The following is a 21008-nucleotide window of genomic DNA, read 5'->3' on the forward strand; positions in this document are numbered from 1 at the left end:
GGGGAGAAGCTATCAACACTGCTGCCTATCTGCAGAACATGCTACCTACAAAGGGTGCAAGCAGCACACCATTTGAACTGTGGTACAACCGCAAGCCCAATGTAAGGCATCTGAGAGTGTTTGGATCAAAGGCCTACACTTATGTTCCGAAGGAAAAGAGGTCTAAGATGGATCTCAGAACAGAAGCAGGCATATTTGTTGGATATGCACTGGGATGCAAGGGATATCGAATCCTCAACCCAGAGACAGACACGGTGAAGATCCGCCATGTGGTGCACATTGATGAAGAAGAGAAGGCAAGCAAGCCTGACACCAGAGAGTCTACACCAAAGGAAACTGATGCAGCACAGCAGCCAGAAATTGTGCAACTCTGGGACCTGACTGAGACGCAAGAGACACCTGCAGAGCCCACAGAAAGAGAAGGGGAAGCAGAGCCAAGTGTCAGATGCTCAGACAGAACAAACAAAGGAGTTCCACCACTGAAATTCTCTTACCTGGCAAAAACAGAAGCTGTACCAGAACCTTCTAGCTGGGAAGACATAGAAGGAATGCCAGCAAGAGAAGCAGAGAAATGGAGAAAAGCTGCAAAAGAAGAAATTGACTCTCTGATCCAGAACAAGACATGGATTCTCACAGAACTACCACCTGGAAAAAGGACAGTAGGATGCAAATGGATTTTCAAAACCAAACTTGATGCAGATGGAGAAGTACAAAAGTACAAAGCAAGACTAGTTGCAAAGGGATATTCCCAGAAGTATGGAGAAGACTATGATGAAACCTTTGCGCCAGTAGTGAAACACACTTCAGTAAGAACACTACTGAGCATAGCAGCCGCAAGGAAGATGCATGTGGAGCATCTGGATGTGAAAACTGCTTTTCTTCATGGAGAGCTGGAAGAAGATGTGTATATGACACAGCCTCCTGGATTTGAACAGTCCAAAGACAGAGGACTTGTATGCAAACTGCAGAAGAGCATTTATGGACTGAAACAGGCTGCAAGGGCCTGGAATCAGAAACTGAACCAAATGCTCATCAAAGAAGGATTCAAGCAAGGCGGGGCAGAACGCTGCCTGTACTCAAGAAAGAAAGACAACAAATGGACTTTTATCCTGATTTATGTAGATGATATTCTTCTTTGTTATGAGGATCAACAAGATTGTGATGAAATAATTCAGCACCTGAACCAAGAGGTTGAAGTAAAGCGTCTTGGAAATGTCAGCTTTTACCTTGGAGTTCAAATAGAGCGAGAGGAAGATGGAAGCTATCTTCTCAATCAAAAACAAAAGATCATGGATTTCCTAGACTACATGGATATGAAAGATGGAAAACCAACATGTACTCCAATGGAAACAGATTTCCTGAAACAAAGTGGAAACAATGAACCTCTGAGAAACATTAAAGTGTACAGAGAAGCAATTGGAAAACTGCTCTACATAAGTACAGTAACCAGACCTGACATAGCAGCAGCAGTTGGAATACTGTGCAGGAAAAATACATCACCAAGTGTGAATGACTGGCAAGCAGTCAAAAGACTGGCAAGATACCTGAGAGGTACTGCACAACTGAAGCTCAAGCTACCAGCAAGCGACAATCCCAGACTAGTGGGATTCATGGATGCTGACTGGGCAGAAGACATCACAGACAGAAAGTCTACCAGTGGACGAGTATTCTTTTATGGTGGAGGAGCAATCAGTTGGACAAGCAGAAAGCAAGACCTAGTAGCGGCATCAACTACAGAAGCTGAATACATATCAGCAGCAGAAGCATGCCAAGAACTCAAGTGGATTCTACAACTATTAGAAGACTTTGGGATAAATGAACCCAAACCTATACAACTCTTTGAAGATAATCAATCCTGCATAAAGCTTGCAAATACAGAAAGAATTGGATCAAGAACCAAGCACATTGACATAAAGAGTCACATTGTGAGAAATATGCAAGAAGACGGGCTTGTTGAGCTACAGTACTGCCCTACAGAAGAAATGATAGCAGACATCCTCACCAAGCCACTTGCCAAAGAGAAATTTCAAAGTCTACGAGAAAGACTGAACTTTGTGGACTTTGTACACTAGACATTGAGAAGGGGTGTTAGAAATAACAATGTCTGGTGTACTGCAGCAGCAAGAAGTAAGAAGAGCCTACCATGCAGGGGGCAGCAAGGATCACTTAGTTAGGACAGTGAGAGTAGCACCTCTCTTGTTTCCTGGGGGTCATTTCCTTGTCTTGTCTCCTATTGGGCTAAACAGGGCAATATCCTGCTTCTTCTCTCTCCTGCCACACTTCTCTCTCTCTGCAAGATGTAGTCAGATAGCTAGGATCTATCTCTCCCCCTTTCCCTCAAGTATGTAACTTCCTCAAATAAAGCTTTTGCCTCTCTGACCAGCTCGGCGTTTAATTCCGCAGCGTAGTTTAACACTCGCTCTAACAGTCACACCGGCTGCGGAGGCATTCCTGCACTTCGTTTGGAGCCGATTTGGGCCCCAAACAGGCCAAATCAGCCCTGCATGGACTGCAGGAATGCTCCCGTGGCCAGTGCGATGATATCACTTCCAGAAGTGATGTTGCTGCACAGGTGTGTGCATGCAAAGAACACCTCGCTGCTGGCATGAGGTAAGTGCCAGGCCCCCCTCCTGCTGGGAGGATATAGGGACCTGGCAACCCTAGCTACCTCCTGGACGCTAGCAACTCTATTTCAACCTCAGGAGGGAAAATAGCCTCCATAGTAATACTGTGGGAATTTCCCCATGTCTTTGCCACGCCATAGAAATTAGGGGAAATTCCTTGACCGTCACCCAGAAATGACATCATATCTTCCCTAAACTCCACCTTCCCCAGACACCAAACTCAACATTTGTAGGTATTTGCCATGGCAGTGCTGGCAGTGGCAACTATATTGCAAGCCCATGACAAGGTATAGTTGTCATTTCAGAAATTAAACAGTCATTTTGTAACCAGGACATATGAGATTGAATGTATGGGATTGTGTGTGTTAGTGTTACACATTCATATTTTGCCCCTAGAAATAGCGTTTGGGTACCGGTGACAAAGTGTGTAGTTCAGCACTAAAACAGACCTCAGGTCCCTTAGTAACCAAGAAACACTTTTCTAGAGAAGATTTTTTTTTCATGTATTGGCAGAAAGAAGCAAGGAAGCAGCTTGACAGATCTTATTTATTTTTTTTAAAAAAAACTGCATACCATACTCTAGAAAAGTCAATGGGGGTGAGGGGAGAGTCTCCAAGATTAAAAAAAAGAAGCAATTAAATTAGGGCAAATTTGAAAAAAAAAATAAACAGCTGAACAAAATAATTTTAAGAACTGGAATAAGCAAGCATACAAAATCATACAAAAGTAAAAATCCAGAGTAAAACTGCATTTTAAATGCCTGTTGATTTTTTTTAATGTCCTGTTACTGAAAAAGTGATAAGCTTTGCAGCAGGTGAAGGTCAGGCGAAGGATATTCCATAAAAGATGTGTAACAATTGAAAAGACCCTGTCTCTTGTCACCACTTGCCTCCGTTCTGAAGGCAGAGACACAAAGCAGGGCTTGAGAGGAGGACAAGTGAAACTCGAGTGGGTTCAAGTGAGAGCCAAACTACAAGTGACACCTTACACAGGTTGGACACTTGTCAGTTTACCTCAAGTTTTGATGGGAAATGTAGGCGCCCTGGTTTTACAGCTTGGCTCTCCATTACAGCTGCAAGATCAGGACGCCTACATTTCCCATCAAAATTTGAGGGAAGCTGACAAGTGTCCAACCTGTGTCAGGTGTCACTTGTAGCTTGGCTCTGAGGGTAAATCTGACAGGGGCATGGGTCGGGTGCCCATGTTCAGATCATACTTTTCAAGTAAGGACTGTAGTTGGCGAACTACAGTCCTTACTTACAGTCCTACATTGATTTCAATGGGCTGGAGTAACTCTGCTTAGGGTTTCACTCTATGAATGGCAGACGTTATCTGAATTGTGATCAACAGATAAGGATCTAAAAGCAGCCCAATACTATGAATTTTCTCTTTCAGAGGTAGCACAATTCCATTCAAAGAAGGATGATTCCTCCATCAGCATCACCCCTAACTGACCAACAGCACTTCAAGTCTTATCTGGATTGAACTTCAGTTTGTTGGCTCTTATGCTGCCCATTACAGTCTCTGGGCACTGGTTCGGGACTTCCACTGCCTCATATCATCTTCCCTTGAAAGACATTCCAGGTATTCTTCACATCTGAGAAACAGGAGACACGGGCAGTGAAGTCCTGTCCCTCAATTGCCTTAGACTGGAGTAACTCTGCTTAAGATTTCACTGTAAGTCAAGCCTTCTGGTCTTTCATTTGAAGATGAGTACATAATAGGCTGCTGTATGGAGTAATCAAAATATCTACTTTATTAGCTCTAAATATTTCCAGGCTCTAAATATTTTCATAAGACTATTTGTGCAAGGACACACCCTGTCTCTCTAACCCTTCCCCAGACCCAGTCATTGGATGCCTTTCTAAACATACATTGGCTGTTGAAAGATTAGGGGACTAGATTTTTCCTCTCTCTGTCATGCAAAACTCAGAAATCATGATCCAGCCTGCTTTTTCTCTCATCTTTATTTTTTTTCTCCTGCCAAAGAAAATTGATTGCACAATGAGGATAATTGTCACCTTTTAAATTATCAAGTAATTAATTTTTTGAAGATGTGTTTCCTTTGGGGCGAGGGGGGTGATTAGACTTCTGCAGAAGTTCTCGAATATAAATTCTTCTATCTGATGGAATGTGCAGGGAGACCTTCTTTTGGAAACAACACTTATATCAAGCTTGTAAATAAAATGTTCTCTTCTGGTCACCTCTGGTGAAGCAAATTTGCTTCCAGAGGACCAGGTAGGGAAAGTTTTGTAAACTGGAAGGATTTTTTTTTTTAATGTAGATATGCCATAAACAAGTAACAGGTATTGTAGGCTGCTGGGCTGGTAAAAATCTTTTGTGAGCCTTGCGACATTCGTGGACTGAGAGCAATCCTAAACAGGGCCGATTCCAGACGACTAACCTGAAGGCACTGCATGCCGCCATGTTCCAGATCGCAACGGGGAAAACGCGCCAAACTCGCTCGAGAAAACGCAATATTTCGCGTTTTCCCCATCACAATCCGGAACATGGCGTCATGCAGTGCCTTCAGGTTAGTCGTCTGGAATCGGCCAAGGTCTACTTAGAATCCTACTCAAGTCTACTCAATGGGCTTACTCCCCGGAATATGTCTTTAGGATTGCATTCTTAGTTACAAAATGTTCAAAAGGCATCACATAAATTATCTCTGTAATTTGTACAACAACCCTGTAAGCCAAGATATTGTTATAGATGTGAGGCTCTGAGGTGGTAGTAGCAAGATTTGACCAGGCACTTCTTAGCTCAGCCGCTGCACCGTATCACAGATAATGAGCTTGTAGGAACAGTTAGTAAAGCATGAAACAAGCATCTAGCGGTCTCTCGTTTGGAACAAATATATGAAAACTCTGAAATGAATATTTCATTTCTATTTCATTCCTGTTGTCAGGTTTCTGCTGAAAATGATTGTGGCTGACATTAAAATGTTGAAGTTCTTAAAGCATATGACCACACCAGTGAGAAACAGTCGCACAACTCAATTCAAAGTAAATTCCATCGCATAATAAAGTAAAATATTGTGGCCTTGAAATATTGTATAGAAATAGAAGCATGTATCCAACCATGGGGTCACTCTGACAAAAAGATGTCTTTGTTTGTAGGAGAGGGAGTGGCAATTTCTGCTGATTCTTCCATTCCATTGAGATCCACATTTTGCCCCTATCCTGTTCCCGACGGTCTGCTGACCCCAAGAATAAAATTTGGAGCTGGGATTAGTGGTCTACAGCAGGTGAGGGAATTGGGAAAATCCTGATCCCCTAAATCCGCAGATAATTCACTACACACCACAATATTTTACTGGGCCGGAATCTGGCCATTTCTGCGTTCTACTTCATTATATGATTTAGTTTATCTTTCTTTGAGTTGTATGGCTGTTTCTAGCCAGAGTGGGTGTATTCTTTAAGATCTTCAAAACAGTAAAGTTTTAAACTGATAGCTCCAATCCAACCATAAGTTAGTTGTGCTTATACTTCATTGAAAACCATGGTATCTATTCAGCCGAAATCATGCAGGTGTGGAAAAGTATTGGAATGCGATTCTAAATTGGTCTCTTTGCATGGTCGTCCATTGATTTAGGTATCCAGTTAAGGCATGCACATTTCTGTTTGGTGTTTGGCCTGGCATTTAAGACACGTTTTTAATGGGGATGTGTTGGGATTTTTACGAGTGTCATTCTCTTCAGTCATGAAAGAATCAATTTGTTTGTGTTTATTTAGAGACAACAAGTTTGCACGAGACCAATTAGATGTCGAGTTGTTCTTCCCACCAGGGTAAAAGGGGAGTTGCATGCTTAATGAACAGATCTAGGATTAATCATTGGCTGAGCAGTTTTATTCGGGGGAGATTGACATTCTTTCCTCTTCTCAGGACACCATTGCTCTCCAGTTAGTTAGACCATTATCCTTAGATCGTCAGGATGTAAGGATGTAGGAACTAAGTTAGGTATTCTTTATTTTATCACCAATGTATTTTTCCTATATGTAGTAAACATATGTAGTTTCCTATATGTAGTAAACATATTTTTCCTATATGTAGTAAACATTTATTCTAGAAGCTAAACACACATGTCTGTGATTCTTTATGTGCTGTGCAAATAATTTCTACTCTGCAACGATACTCATCCAATAGGATGAGTAGTACTCCCATGGAAGTTCTGTTTCCGGATACGTTCTCACACCATTATTTTGGAGGTTGTCACTCAGCCACAGTTCTGCCGCCCCCAAACCCCATGTTTTTCATTTGCATATTTTGCCTGTATGTGTGGTCTTTTGCTTGTCTGAACAAATATGTACAAGTCGTTGCACATATGTTGTGGTGGTTAGCGCAATTCTTATTGTAGAGCAGTGTTATCCTCTAGTTTTACAGTCTTCACTGGAGTTTCCCACCCACTGTTGAAATGGGCATTGCTTTTCAGCTGCTACCCAATGAGTTCCATGATGAGATAACTGCTCCAGACCTCTTCCGCATTCCACAAATGATTGGCACGAAACATGAGAAGGGGCACTGTTACAACCCTCTTTCTCTCCTAAGTTAGATTTTGCCTTTAATTTTTCTCTTACACCTTCTGGGTAGATTGCTGCCACCAGGAGTTATATTCCAAATTAGTTCATTTAAATTTCCCCTTTAATAATGTGCCCAAACATCAAGCTCCTTCATGGGACTATGTGGCCCTGAGGGTAGGAATGGGATATATAGGAATGACAGATACCCTGGGATTAAAAAACAAAATAAACTTTTATTTTTACAAGAAGCGTCTCTGTTTCCTACCGTTAATTAAGCGTGATGGTTTCAAAGACAGTTGTCAGTTCATAACATTTCTTTTCATAGGTTCAGTCACACAGATATTCATAAACTTTCTCCCTTAGGCACACACACAGTTTACCTGCTTCAAATTAATCTCTCACTCAAATGTATTCTCGAGGGTGCACACCCAGTTTGCCTGCTTCAAATAGAATGAATATTTGCTCTCACAGACACACACAGTTCAGGCTTCCACACAGGTTGCTTAACTGAACTAGAAAACTATTCCTCTCAGAAATGCATAGACACCCTCAGGCTTCCACACAGGTTGCCTGCTTTCCCCAGACTGAATCTTTTCTCTCCACTCCTAACTAAAAACTGCAGTGTACTCCACCCACCCTCTCAGTCATCAGCCAATCATCTCGCTCACTCATCCCTCTCTTTCACCCCCATTCTTCATCTGTATTACACCAAGCATTTAAAGACACACACACACACTTAAAATCATTTCACTGATATCCATACCAAAGAAACTGATGATCAGATCACTATGCCAGGCCAAATGCAGAGACAGCGCATGCATTTCTTATATTATTTATGGTGTAATTAACAAATGAGTATCAGGCCTGAGTCTCAACTAACTTTAAGTCTCATATGGTGGATTGTATTCTTTATATTCTCACAAATCAATGATTCTGAAGAAACTTGAATGCCAGGAAAGGATGGTGCTGAATGTCGGAATATAAGCATTCGTTTGATTGGCTTCATTTCTTTACAAATAGGTGATCATTAAAATCACTTCCCACTCCAATCAAATGGACTTTCCTTGAACGGAAAAGAAGATTTTGATAAATTAGTTTCTTACTATAGCTGATTGTGTCTGGATCCTACTTACTCATTTATGCTTCCCCTCAAATGCTGTAACCCACCTAGAATCTTTCATACTATTTTATAACAACAGCAGCAGCAGCAACATTTGATTTATATACCACCCTTCAGGACACTTTAACACCCACTCAGAGTGGTTTACAAAGTGAGTGTTATTATTATCCTCACAACAATAATCACCCTGTGAGGTGGGTGCTGAGAAAGCTCCTAGAAGCTGTGACTAGCCCAAGGTCACCCAGCTGGCTTCAAGTGGAGGAATGGGGAATCAAACCCCGTTCTCCAGATTAGAGTCCTGTCCCTCTTAACCACTACACCAAACTGGTTTTAAATTTTCACATTCATCAGAACAGTTTTCAGCAACAGCATAGGTAAGAACTAGCTGTTGAGCGTTCAGTTTCTTTCTTGGTAGCTGATCACCTAAGGCAATTTACATATTTAAATTTAAATATTTTTGCCCTAATTTAGGCATATTGAAATGTAATATTTTGGGGGTTGAATCCATCCAGCTTTTTCACTGGTGAAAAAGAGAGGTTGAGTTCCCTTTGTCCCCCCAAAAAGCTATGCTGGGGATCATGGGGCTTATATGAGCAGTAACTACAGTAAGATGGAAAATTGAGAGACTGAGCAGAAAAGCTTGCTGGATCCAACACTTTTCATCCGACAATTTTTTATCTCATGGTTTCCCAAATGTATGTGAACTGCATTTAAAAGTGAAAACTTTAAACTGCTCAGATTAGTGATGAAGCAAGACACTGTTAATTCTATATGCACAACCCAGTGGCCTAAGAAGGTACAGCTCTTAACTCTGGTTTGTTTTCCTTAACAGTTTGAATATATTACCTGCTAACTAGTATTTGAATCCATCGCTTCAAGAGGTTTCACAAATCATGGTTTAAATTAACCATATTTAATTCTACTCCCACATGAAATTGCCTAATCCTTAAGATTAGAAGCCAGTTTGGTGCAGTGGTTAAGAGCGGCAGGACTCTAATCTGAAGAGCCAGGTTTGATTCCCCCCTCCTCCTCTTGAAGCCAGCTGGATGACCTTGGCTCAGTCACAGCTCTCTCAGAGCTCTCTCAGCAGGGTGGGGATAATAACACACTTTGTAAACTGCTCTGAGTGGGAGTTAAGTTGTCCTGAAGGGTGGTATACAAATTGAACGTTGTTGTTTTGGTTGTTGTTGTTATTATTAAGATCACCCTCAAAGTCATTTTCTGGGTACCATCAGAAGTGAGGGTCGAACCAGATATGTGTTTCTGCAAGTCACCGCATTTTTCCCATACTTAAATATCAGGTGCATGGGGCCCAATTCAGATTGGAACCTTGGTGGAAAGAGATGGAGTTGAAGATTTCCCTTCCACACCATTTTCCTAACCTGAAACAGCCCCACATGAAGTTGGACTAGATACAAGTTTCCCCAGTGGGAGAGCCATTTCAGGTCATCCTGATCATAAGCAGCAGTGCCTTGTTTATGGATCACTCTACAGTTGTATTATTTCATTGGCTGCTTCATTGGCTTGATAGATCTTCATTATTTTTTATTGGAAACCGCGTTAGTACAGAACTTCTTTTTTGACAGGTTCTGCATAGATCAGTTCAATAAATAAATGTGGCACGTAGGTCAGGAAAGCCACAATGAAGGTAATTTTCTCACTGTTGTGGCTTTGCTACTTGAAAGCGACATGCAGAACAGGCTGGTTTCTCCCTCCAGGGACCACGCTTCATTTGGCATTCCAAACCAGGGTTTGTTGTATGTTTGGGATTGTAACCATGGCCAGAGCTATGGTTAAGCACTGTGTCTGAAGTGGGTTGTGCAATTGTGTTTCTGTTTAGGATACTGAGGGCGTATGGACAGTAGCCATTTACAGATTAGGAGCTTTTCTTTCTTCCTTGGGAAACCTTCATTTACCGAGACACAATATCCTCAGTAACCTTCATACACACTGTGCTTAGTGAACTAAAGCCTCCTTTCCCCCTCTCTGAATAGAACTCATTCCTACCCATGCCTTGTGTAGCTAGGGATTTGAGTGCAGTAGCCAATTTCAAAGCCCGTCCTTTCTATTTAACAATCAGTGCATTAGGCTAAAATATTCACACAAATGCACTAGCAATTGAAAGGGTTTGCAGTGTAACGACAAGGCCCTTCTTTTTTACCTGGCTCCGCAGAATGATGAATGAGCATTAGCGAAATATGCTTTTGGCCTTTAGGTTTACCTTGATCTTCTCACAGAATGCAAATTGACATTATACCCACATTTCTATGGGATTTTATTACCACGGTCATGATGTGAGGGCTCCCCCCCTTCTCTCTCTGTCTCTCTTCCCCCTCCTCCCCTCCAATATGAATAGTGCAAAAGGGGAAACATATTACTGCAAAGAAGCATTATTGTGCTGGGAATGTATAAACAGCTGAGAAGAATAGAACGACATGCTCATAATGGAGAGTGAAAGCTCTTCATTTTGTCCTGATTGTCTACCCTTCCTTTTTAAACAACCTTCCTTTTTTTTTTCTAGCTATCAATACAAAGTTCTTTTTTTCTTTCTTTCCCTTGCAAAATGAAGGGCATTCACGCTGCCTGAAAGAAGCTTTTAAAGTTGATCTGTGCCCACACAAAAGCCAGGCAGCGCAAGAGCGCCCATCACCTCAAGGAAGCAAACTTGGTCAATGTTCATTACTCATTGGCTCGACATGGTGAACCCCGCTGTTATCTTTTTTTTGTTAAAAAAAATCAGATAAACTTTCCCCCCTCCTCGATAAACAACTGAAATAATTTTTCTTAGCTGTCAAGTTCCTTTTCTCCTCTTCCCAGCTCGTTCTCACACTCTTTCCCAGCTCGTAAAAGGCAACCGAGCGTGGCTCTTTGGCCTGATAAATGGGTTCTTTTCAATTGGTAGCAGGCTGCAGGAAAAAGAGATAATCCTGGATAATGTGGACACAGTTTTCATTTCATGTCACCCAATTAAACTGCAATTATCCGTAGTGCAACAGCAGAAAAACTGGGAAGAATAGCTGGAGGATGGGGAGCCCTCACTCCCTGGGACTCTTTAGACAGCACACATTAGCTTAGGTTTGTTTTGTGCATGTATATATGTGTGCAATCTGGCAAGTTACATACATAACATAACATATATGTACATATATACTTGTGTGTGTGTGTGTGTGTGTAAATATCTTGCCAGAATAAGCACTTAGCACTTAGCACTTAGCAGCACGCAGCAAGAGGCAGGCCAGCTGCAACCTGTAGCTCGGGATGAAATACTGTCATATAAAGGATGGAGAATGACACTTTCAGATTTCCGTCTGCAGCAGAAAGGATGTTTGTTGGTCTTTCAGATTCAACAAAATTTTCTAACATCACCATGAAGGAGAAATTTCAAAGCAAACTGTTCTCTCTCTCTTCAACTTTTACGGCAAGATCCAACTGATTTACGATGCTATCCTAAGCAGGGTTACACCCGTCTGAAGCCTAGCGAAGTCAATGTGCTGAGTAAGTTGCAATTCTGCTTAGAGTGGCGCAGTTAGGTTTTGTAGTGTATTGTGGGTGTTTTGATTGCGGTAAATTTTACATTTTAAAAAGTTCATAAGTTGTCAGCTTTCAGATATTCCTTAATAATCCATTTCTTTCAAGAGCTATAAGACAAATAACACCATCACTCACCAATGATCAATAATGTCAAAATACTGTAGATGGGCTAGGACTTCCATTTCTGCTAGAAGATAGCATAGACACTAGGAAGAACCAATTGTTTCCTCTAAAGGCTCTAAAGGGGAGAGTCTGGTTGGGGATAGATACATTGATGGGGCTGCTGTTGACTGGTATGCCCCTATTGGCCTTCAGGGTGGATTTTTTCCCTTGACGCTAAGATAAACCTGAAGAGCATTTTGACGGCTTTTTTCAGGCTGCAGGGAATGTAACTGGACAGCATCCAGTTATACCCGCACCAGGATTTAGGATCCAAGGGTCAGTATGACATATAGAATACGTACATACAGAAGACTACAAGTGATGTAAGGTGGGAGAAAATGGCAAGAAACAGTGGTATGAGTTCGAAAATTTGGAAATTGAATCTTGGTGACCGGAAGGGAGAGGAAGAGACGTTCAGAGGTGGTTTTCTATTGCCTGCCTCTGCATAGCAACCTTGGTTGACTCTGCTTAGCGGCGCAGAGGGCAATCTAAACTCCCCTCTGTCTGGAGATCAGGGGGCAGGGCCACCAGACATGTGACCATTTTTCCCGAGGGCAACCCACTGAGTTCCGCCACCTCTTTTTCCAGAAAAAAAGCCCTGCTTCCAATCATAACTTGGGGCCTCAAAACATTCCTTGATGTAGGTTAGACTCAGGGCCAATTCTCATCTTACAGTGTCCTTGGATCCCATTGATCAGATGTGCTTAGGGCATTCTGAGCTTAGACCTTAATTCCCAAGCACATGAGTAACGAACAGGCAAAGCTGTTCCATAGGAACAACCTAATTGTGAGATTTGCTTCTGCCATGAATTTGTCTTATCCAGTGGTCATTTTGTAGAAAAAGAGCTGGAGGAACTCATTAGCATAACTCATTAGCATATACCACACCCCCAGACATCACCAGAAGTGTGTCATTAGCATAACTGATTTGCATATGTCTCACCCCCTGCCATCACCTATTCTGGCTGTTTTGGACCCAAGCTTGGCTATTCAGGGCCAAACTTGGGCCCCAAATGGCAAAAGGGGGCTGAAAATGGCCGAAAAGGGGCCCAAAATGATCAGGATCGGGCCGCTGCTGAGCAGGAGAGTGATCCACCACCCGTCAGAGGCCCGATCCGGGCCATTCTGACCCCAATCCAGGCTGAAACGGGCCCCAAATGGCTGAGAGTCAAGTGGGCAGGGCCACCTGTCATGTGACCTCTTTGGGGAACTGCTGGAACTGTGTTCCTGTGCGTCCCCCCTCGAAATGTACTCTGGTCTCATCCCATAAGGCTTCTTCTTCACTTCCGTTTAAGACAGTGACTCTGCACTTGGAAAGAGGGGTGAGCATGGATCAGTTTTCTCCACTGAAGGCAACGGGGATGCTAAGGAAGCTGCTTGCGTGCACGGCTGCTCTTGCTCTTGAGGAAAATATCCCTGCCTGGCCTTCCTGTTTTGCTGTGAAGGCTGCAGACTGAGACTCAAGTCAGGTTCCGATTTTTTCACAAAACTTGCTGAGATCAAAAGATGTCTTCAAGCTTCACACAGGAGTGAGGTGACCGGGGTAGAATGCTGGGAACCGATTATTAGTCTGAATAGCTGAGGAGCCACGCTATATCTAGGATTTAATTAGAGGCAGCTTGCCTAACTGCAGTCACAGTTTGTCTCTCTGGAAGTCTTTCTGTCTGCCCATCGGGGAAACTTAAACACACAGTCCCTTCACAGAATCATGGAATCATAGGGCTGGAAGGGACTTCCAGGGTTGTCTAATCGAATGCCCTGCACAATGCAGGAAATTTACGACTACCTCCCCACCCCTCCCCCGTACACACTCCCAGTGACCTTGCGCCATGCCCAGAAGATGGCAAAACACCATCAGGATCCCTAGCCGAACTAGCCTGGGGAAAATTGCTACCTGACCCCAAGGTGGCGATCGGCATTACCTTGGGCATGTAAGAAGGGGCCATGATGAGCACTGATGTAGCCCTTCCTGCCCTCCCTCTCGTGATCTTCCTAGGTTCACAGAATCAGCATTGCTGTCAGATGGTCATCTGGCCTCTGCTTAAAAACCTCCAAGGAAGGAGAGCCCACCACCTCCTGAGGAAGCCTGTTCCACTGAGGGACTGCTCTGTCAGAAAGTTCTTCCTAATGTTTATCCAAAAATTCTTTTGATTTAATTGGCGGCGGTGGCAGCACGGGACAACTGAGTGGGAGGGCTGGGATGCTGCCTGCTCAGTTGGCCAGCACGCGCTCCTGGTAGGGCACCTGTGGATCAGGTACGGCAGGCGGCCGGGGTGGCACATGGGCGGCTTCCCAGCCCTCCCGTTCAGCCACCAGCGCTGCCACCACCAGCCCCACAGCACACGCCAGCACCCCCAGTCAGCGCTCGAGGCAGCTGCTGGCACCACCTCAATGGACACGCCGGCCCTGATCACATCCCCACTAACCTCTGATTCTGTGATTTCAGCTGAGCTGCAGGTTGCTCAAACCGGCAACTGAATACCAGCCATGCATTTGATATTGAAAATAGTACCGTGCGGTATGCAGGCAACACCCTCTCCTTCATAAAGCTCCCTTCAGATATGTTGCCCAACCAGTTGTCTTGTATCTTATCACCCAATAAAAGAAAAAGATGAAGCTTTTGTCTCCGACGCGAGAGGTGCTTATGAAATGTTTCCCAGGCGCTTTTCTTTTCAAGTAAATGAACCACAGAGTTTGTGTCAGTAGAGCAACGTATTTAGTAACCTGTGGTTTTGCATTCATCTTACCCTTTGTGGAAATGGACCAGCATAACAAACACAGTTCACAGTCCAGCTGTAATACAATGGTTTGCTTTTCCTATAGTGTTGTTCCTAGATGTACAGACAATCCCTATTGACAAAATTATTATTCCTCAGTAGCAGCCCAAAGAATAGTTCTATTGATCTCTGATCAATCTATCACTTTATAGGTCAAGCTAATTCTTAAAGAAGAGCTGTTAGAGAGCTAGAAAGTTGGCAGAGTTAATTTTTTCTTGTACAGAACTGCTTTTACATTGAAATGGGTCATTTTCTGTTATAAAAGGGAATGTTGTTTGAAGGCCTTGCCTCTCTTTTGTTTTCATAAAGTGAAAGTCATTTTAGAGTTTGTTAACAGTTGAAGTTTAAAATGCTGATTAAATTGTGTGATCAGGAGGACCTGTGGGGCAACCCTGTGTGATGATCAGTCTCTTGGACCCCTCTTGTGTTTCCCTCCCTGCTGGATACCCTGCCCCACCAAGGGCTAGGGATGCCATTCCCTGATCCGGGGTGAGGGAACCCCTGCTCCCACCCTTACACCCCCATCCTCTTACTTGGCAGGGGGGGCACGCCCCCACCCGCAGCAGCCGGAATCATGCCCCACTGTGCTCTGCAGTGGGCCCGTTTTGAGCCGAATTGGGAGTGTAGGGAGGACCCTTTGACATGTGGGCCACCCTTTGACCTGTGTGATGATGTCACTTCCCGGAAATGATGTCATCACACAAAGAGAGAATCCGCGGAGGCAGCAGGGTAAGAGCCAGGCTCCCAATCTCCCACCGGGGGAGACAAGGGACCTGGCAACCCTACCAAGGGTGGGGGATAGGGTTGCTAGGTCCACTTACCTTCCTGGTGACAGGAAGAGGACCTGGCACTTACCGGGTGGTGTCTTCTCCTGTGCTAAATGTGCATGCACTGCCAGCAGGCAATATGATGTCATTTCTGGAAGTGATTCATCGGGCCCAGCAGCGGGCATGCTCCCTCCCTTCACAGGGGCCTTTGTGAAGCCCAGGAGCATGCCCACCAATAGTTGTGATGACATCAATTAAGGAAGTGATGTCATTGCAGCCAGCAGGCCTGGGAGGGTTTTTGCCACTGGGACCTGTTCCTTGGGCCTTTCCCCCCTGCCATCCAAGTGAGTGGTGGCAGCAGGCAGAGGCTGGTAGTGGGGGATCCCCCACCCCTACTGGGGGACCTGGCAGTCCTAACGGGGTGGAGATGAGACCCACCGCTCACTGCTTATGCAGCAGGGTCAGACCTGATGGTTGGAGTATGCTGGGAGCCGGTGGGAAACAATGAGGCCTGGGGTGAGTGTCCAGATATGGCAGAAGACCAGTCCATGCCATGGCCAGGCCCAGGCAGACAAAGTGGCACTAGGGAGGCCACTGCAGCATGCAGCTTGGGAGAACTGGTGGGTGAGACCGCTGGCAGGCAGAGGGGGCTGGTCCCAGGACATGTGAGCCAGCTCAGGCTGGGGCAAGGGTGCAGGCCCTGGGGACTGGGATATGAGCCTGACTTGGAGTGAGGCAACTCCTGAGGGAAAAGGATGAGGGAAGAGAGCAAGAGAGGGATAGAGAGAGGCAGAAGGCTGGTCACATGCCAGAGTGTCAATAAAGCAGCCTTCCTTGCAACCCATATCTGGTATGAGTCTGTGGGCAAGGGAGGAAGTGGGCACCCATAAACATCCGCCCACTGCCCAGGCTGTTGAGAAAGCCAATCCTGCAGGTGTCCTGGCAAGAAGCTCCAGGTTCAATCACAGTTGTGATTTACAAATAGGGAAGTTAAAAATGCAAAGGAATCAATGTACTACTGGAAGACTAATACTCCTTTACTGGAGATGGCACACCAGTGTGGAACTTCCCTTTGTTTACCTGGCTCACCTTCTCTTTAAAAACTGAGACACTGTGGAGTAGGGGTACAGTATTGGACTAGGATCTGGTAAAACGGGTTCAATTTCAAATCCCCATTTTGTAGTGATGGACACTGGAGGATTTGGGGCCTGTCATTCTTTTGCAGCATAACTTTTTGCACAGGGGTGCTGCTAGGCTTGCCAGTCCCCCATCCCGCCACCGATTAAGTGAAAATTGGCCCCAATTTTGTGTTTGGGGCCAATTTTCACTCAATCACCCCCCCCCCCCAGTGCAACCCATTACTTCTGCATCATACCAGGTTCCCCCAAAGCAACATGGGGTGCTCTGAAGGAACCTGGTTTTTTAAATCATTCAATAGCTGTCCGGGATGCTCAGTCACCCACTGCTTCAGCTTACCTTCTATTCGCTAGTCTTGTGCAGGAAGCCAACTTTCAGTGGTCCGTTCATCTGTTCCTGGGCAGCTCAAGTTTATTTGGTGGGTTACTTTCCAGTTATCCCAACAATGCAGTGCAGTGCAATTCACAGCATTTCATGTATGTACAATCTCACGTAACCCAATGGGAATCTAAGTTCACACACACACATACCCCAGCACGCCACTTCAGAGCCAATAGTTTAGATAAAGAATGAGCAAAGCAGTCAGTTGGTTATTCGTAAATAAACAGTTTCTTAAAAGTCTTATTCTAGAAGTATCTTGGTCAGGGCTTTTTTTCTGGGAAAAGAGATGGTGGAACTTAGTGGGTTGCCAGCACAGGACCACACAATGATGTCACTTTGGGTCATCTGGAACAAGGGGGGAGTTTTTTAATGTTTAAATCGCCCTCGGTGAAAATGGTCACATGGCTGGTGGCCCCGCCCCCAGATCTCCAGACAGAGGGGAGTTTAGATTGCCCTCCGCACCACTGGAGCGGCGTGGAGGGCAATCTAAACTCCCCTCTGTCTGGAGATCAGGGGGCGGGGCCACCAGCCATGTGACCATTTTCAAGAGGTGCCAGAACTCCGTTCCATCGCGTTCCAGCTGAAAAAAAGCCCTGATCTTGGTTATGATCTATCCAAAACTAAGCACTATTTTTTAAAAATCTCATTGATTTCAACAGGAGAAATCTCAGTGCAAATGCTGCTACTCTGCTGGAATGTACAAATAATTAACTTTGGCATGATTATGCTTTTTGTTTATTTATATATATATATAACCCAACTTAATTGGGTCTTACTAGACCCCTACATAGAGCTCTAGAAGATGTGTCTACTCCATTCAGGCAGCATTCTCAATCTCACAGCCATCCCTCATAAGCTTGAAATACCAGTTTTGCTTTTTGGAATGTTCCCCATAGAGCATTAATGTTCATTCTGATACCTCTGGCAAAGGTCTCTTCTTTGATTTTCCCCTCCCTTTGTATTCTTCTGTGTATGAATTTAATCATCCTGTATTTTATCACACATCGTGTCATGCTGGATCTTGCTTGAAGCCACCTCAGTTTAAATAAGAGTGACACTGCTTTCATTTCTCTGCTGTTTTTCCTGATGCACCATCACTAAACATCAGAGAAGCTTTGCTATACTTTGGTCCCTCTTCATTGTATAGGGGTTGAGCTTTGCGGATGGAGTTTCCCTAGGAGAATAATGGTCTGTTGTTGAACAATGTGTTGTAGTTGATACCCTTCTGAACTCTGACATCTGATACTAGACACCTTTTAAACTGTAAAATCACTTGTTAAGCAAGCGAGCAAGTAAATTCTTTATAGGCACTGAATCCTCTGGAATATCTGTAAACAATGCCGCTCTGTAAGAATCTTAGTAAAGGCATTGCTTTCACTGCTGTTCCATACACAGGATTGCAGGGAAACCCCTCTGGTTGCTTTGGGTTTCATTCTCAGCATGTTGTATTTAACCCTCCGGTTGCTTTGGGTTTCACATGTGAAGCCTCAGCATTGATCCTGCAGAAGATTAGGAGGCTGTGAAAAGTAACAGCTTGGCAACAATTCTACTGTGGAGGATGTGTTTTCAAAAGCACATTGGTTGGAAATTGTAGGGTAGGGAAAGTAAGAGGGGGTACTGAAGACAGAAAAAAGCAAGGGACAGAGGTGGGGATTACCAGGAAGGAGAGGTGGTAGCTGACAGTGTCTGCTTCCCTGGCACTTCTATGAAATCAATGACAATGGAGTCAGGAAGGATATTTAGGCTGTTATCTTCAACAGTCATTCTCCTACCATAAGAAATTTGTTGTAATTTATCTATTGCTGTAACCCACCCTAAGCCTGTTTGCGGGGAGGGCGGGCTATAAATGTAATAAATCAATCAAATGTAATCAATCAATCAATTAAATGCTTACAATGGTAATGCTGTGAGATGGGTATATCTTATATACTAATAGCCAAGTGGCCCTGATCTGAGGATACTTAAATCCAGAGACTGGAGCCATGAATGGATCTTCCTACATGCTTGAAAAATGCCTCAAATTTGCAGAAAAATCGGAAATCTAAATCCCAAAATGGTTAAAGGAGCTCCTGTAGCTTTAAGAATCAAATGTCCTCTGATGCCCACAATTTGGTTTGATAATCCCTTAAAAATACTGAATTCCAGTTGATTTGGTGGAATTCAAGATTACTGAACTGAAAAGGGAATAGTGAATTAGATTTGATATTCCTGAACTGAAGTTTACCGAATTAATTCGATAAACTTCAGTATCCATGGCTGGGCTGTTCACTGGAACAGTAAAGAAACACTGTTTTATGCCCTTTTTTCCTAGATGGGAGGAGGGGGGAGAAGGGTTTTAGACCCACAACTATTAGCAAGATTTCAGAGTACGGGTAGGTAGATTTTTTTTAAAAAAAAACTCTGATTTTTGGTTAGGTGCATTGGGTGGGTTGGCAATTTCACTGTTTAATAAGATTAGTTAGTGTAGGTTACAGGGGGTAGAAAAATGAGTGATAGGAGACCAGAGAGGGTCCCTGGGGGAAGGCAAAAGCTAACACCAGAGGGATGGAGGGGAGGGGGAGGTCTACGGCTTCAGTTTGGTTCTGTTTGACTCTCTACGTGTAGTGCTTGCAGCCTTGCTCCATATATTTCTACAGTGGGAGTCAGTTTTGACTCCCCCCCCCATAATAGGAACAAACGGAGTGGCTGGGGAACCGCTTGTTCAGGGGCCAACAGAATTGGCGCCCGGGGTCCAATCATCCTGAAATGTGTGTGTGTGTGGGGGGGGATGTCTTTAGAGGACAGTCAGGATGGGTTCCCTGCAAATTTGGTGGATTTTGCTTACGAAATGCAGCCCCAGCCCCCTGGATAGCCCCCAGATAGTTTTACCCATACGGAATAAGGGAGTTTGGAGAGTGGCTGGGGGCACCTTCTTTGGGGGACCATAAATTTGGCCCCTAAGGTCCAATATTTATGAAATTTGGCAGAGGGGAGTCTTTAGTTGACAGTTAGGAGTAGGTTCCCTGCAAATTTGGTGAAGTTTGGTCAAAAAATGACTCCCCCCCCCAGGCCAACAGATGGCCCTCGATTAAGTTTCCAACTGGAAACAATGGCCAAATTTTACCGAATTTGATCTGTATCACCAAACTGGAGAATCAATTCTGTAATCCAGGATTGCTAACTTTTTAAAATAATTCAGTGTTCCTGAACCGAATTTATCTTCTTTTTCTTTTTCTTTGCAAACACCTAGAGTAAATCCAGTATTATAACTTAGGACAATGCATGGTGGAAGCTAATGACAAAAGCGAGGAGACAAAACCATGGAGACAAAACTGGGGGTTTTTTTGCACTACCACCACTCTGAGCATCAGTAGGCAAAGGATAATAATAATATTTGATTTATATACCACCCTTCAGGACAACTTAACGCCCACTCAGAGCTGTTTACAAAGTATGCTATTATTATCCCCACAACAAACACCCTGTGAGGTGGGTGGGGCTGAGAGAGCTAGAAGCTGTGACTGACCCAAGGTCACCCAGCTGGCTTCAAATGGAGGAGTGGGGAATCAAACCTGGTTCTCCAGATCAGAGCCCCGCGCTCTTAACCACTGCACCAAACTGGATCTTGCCTGTGGGAGCCTGCCAGGCCACCCACTATAGTGGGAGGTCTGGCAAGTCTAAGTAAGAAAGGTGTGACCTGAGAACCTGCTGGACTATGTGAGTGCATCTGTTTTTTGTCCCTCTTGTTCTAGGCCTTTCTTTTAATCAAAGTTTTGTTGGAGTTCATGGTACAGCTAGCGTGGAGTTTGATTATAATATCTTCTGCAGTAGTGCTGTCAAATATCATAGGATGTGACTCTAAGCAACAAAGGGTTTCTGCACCCACAAGGAAAATGTGCAGGAGTGTTGTTGCAGTAAATGCTTCGTGCATGAATTCCGATCATGTACTGTGATGGTTCACCGGAGTTCCAAGTTTTCCTATTTAAAAAGACATTGAGGAATACAGACTT

This window comes from Eublepharis macularius, chromosome 3 (assembly GCF_028583425.1).
Source record: "Eublepharis macularius isolate TG4126 chromosome 3, MPM_Emac_v1.0, whole genome shotgun sequence".
NCBI classification, from domain to species: Eukaryota; Metazoa; Chordata; class Lepidosauria; order Squamata; family Eublepharidae; genus Eublepharis; species Eublepharis macularius.